Genomic DNA, 2,797 nt, shown 5'->3' on the forward strand with positions numbered 1-2,797 from the left:
GAAAATATCATGTCTTGAGACTGGCGCACCTTAGTTCTCAAAGTGATTATCTTTATTCTTTAATACTTTAAAGAGGTCTTTGGAACAGATTCGCCCAATGCACTAAGTCTTTGGATATTTTGACTGCTGCTATGGTGAGTGTTGACCTAACAAAATGAAGTCTTTGACAACCTCCAACATCCTGTTTCTCATGATGCTATTTATGAGTCCAGTATTGAAGATTTTCATTTTCTCAATACTGAGAATCAATCCATACTGAACACTGTAGTCTTTAAGGTTCATCAGTATTTTAAGTCCCCTTCATATCCAGCAAGTAATGTTGTATCATCTGGTTGTTAATGATTTTTCCTCTAATCCTGATGCCACATTCTTTTTCATATATTCCAGTTTCTCTGATTATTTGCTCATCATATAGATGGGAAAATATGGTAAAAGGATACAACCCTTGCATACATTCCTGATTTTAAACTATTCAGCATCCCCTTGTTCTCTTTGAATGACTTTATCTTGGTCTATGTAAAGGTTCCTCATAAACAAAATTAAGTGCCCTGGAATACCCATTCTTGGCAATGTTATCCATTGTGTGCCATGACCCATAGAGTAGAATGTCTTTATATAGTCAATAAAGCACAAGTAAACATCTTTCTGGTATTCTAAATGTTTAGTCAAGATAAATCAGATCCCAGCAATGTTAGACTTCATTATATGATTTCTTCTGAATTCAGTTTTAATTTCTGGCAGCTCTCTGTGGATGTACTGCTGCAATCATTTTTAATTATCTTCAGCAAAATTTTACTTTCATGTGATATGAATGCTATTATTCAAAGATTTCTACATTCTGTTGCATCACCTTTCTTTGAAATGGACATAAATATGTATCTTTTTACAATCAGTTGTCCAGGTAGTTGTTTTACAAATGTCTTGGCATAGACACATGAGTGTTTCCAGTGTTGAATCACATGCATATGAAGTTATTGAAAATATCACAGCTAACTGTGTCAGCCACACTTAAGTCCTCAATCATCGTTGTTCATAAACACTTTAAAGAAGTCTTGTGTAGCAGATTTCCTCTAATGCAGTGTGTCATTTGATATATTTCTCATTTTTTTAAATGCCAAGATAAAAAAAAAATATTATAGAGAAGAAAAATTTATCCTCTAAAATACAGAAATCTGTACAACTTTGCCACAATCAATATAGATGAACTGTAGAAGAATTTACCAAATAAAGATGACTAAGAAGTTCACAAAATAGATGGTGGTGTGTGAAAAGGCTTTTACACAATTAAGTACTAGGATGGTTACAAACCAGATCTCCACTTTCTAAAATTAACTTTACTGAGTCTTAGAAATCTGCAAACAGAGAGCTGACAGTTACTGACACCACATTTGATACAGTGTCTTTTTAGGGGCCCTTTAAAAAAAGCCTGTTTCCAAGGCAGATTGTGGTCACTTATTACTTTCAAGGCCAAAACCCAATTCAAGGTCTGACTATTTCCCCATGTCATGCTTACTAGACTGCCTTATGTAGATTTATACATATTTAAGAGCTAGGTAAAATTCTTATCTGAACTTTCCAGTATTACCAAGTTTACAAAGTTGAGCTTTCCTACTGAGCTGCCTAAAAGCTCAACAGTTTTTAAATGTAATTGTGCAAATTTCTTCTGCAAAAGCTACTGCAGAGAAATGTTCTTTGACATACAGAGTTTATGTTAAAGGTACTGTTGGAAAAGTTGGTTATATCATCAGTGAGAAACTGACACCACCCTGGGACTTCACTCCCTAACAAATAAAGTCGTTATTTAACTTGGCCTCATGGGCTCTGAAGTCATTGAAAGGTACTGTCCAAACTGTGATACTGTCACTTAACAAAAGTTTATTACCACTCTGTCTTGTGCCACATCTTCACAACTGTGACATGATTAAATTCCATAATCCATCCCCAAAAGGAGCACACCCAAATTAAAATCAAATTTATCCATCCATTATAAGATGATCCATCCATAGACTATATCTTAGTCTGATAGAGTCATCATATTGTAGTTTTTGGAAGAACACTTTCTGCCCAAGTGAAGTTCCTCCTTACAGCTGATTCTGCTGTCTACCATTCACATGTTGGTGCTGTTTTGTGTGCTACCTCCAGCTGCTAAGTCTTCATACAGCACACAGATGAAGCCATCCTCTCTGATTGTGTTGGACGCTTGTAGGGGTCAACCCAGAGTGTGAGTTCACTGGGAAGAAAACTGAACAACTCTTAACTGCTCAATTCAAGGTTCTGTGCTGCCTGACCAATCAGAGGATCCATTTGATGGTTGATGTGAACACAGCCATAACCTGATCCTTTGCACAGCTTCTCCGGAAATCAGTGACGTTTATAACGTTCTGCCATTAGCACCTGCAAGCTCTGCCTGGAGGTGTGGCTGTCACTAGCTCTTGAGCGCCTTGGTGAGCAGGAACTTCAATATGAAAGACAAGGAGGGCTGGGCAGAGAAGGGATGCTTAGGGGCTGTGGAGAGGATGTCCCATGGCAGCCAGGGCTCAGCACTTGGGTCAGACAGCAGAGTGTCCACACAGGGCTCTCTCACAGGACAGAGGACTGAAAGGAAAAGAGAGTGTGAGGGGCAGATGGCTTTATTTTTTCTCCTTTCTCCTTAATAAAAAAGTTATTTTCAAGACAGAAGGCAGCAGGAGAGAGGAAGATACGAGCAGTAGCTGCCTGGTCACATCACTCAGACCCCACAGCTGCTCTCACCTCCAGGTCCTCAGCCTCCAATGCTCACAGCAGCTGCATTGCCTGC

This window comes from Chrysochloris asiatica, unplaced genomic scaffold, assembly GCF_000296735.1.
Source record: "Chrysochloris asiatica unplaced genomic scaffold, ChrAsi1.0 scaffold00482, whole genome shotgun sequence".
NCBI lineage: Eukaryota > Metazoa > Chordata > Mammalia > Afrosoricida > Chrysochloridae > Chrysochloris > Chrysochloris asiatica.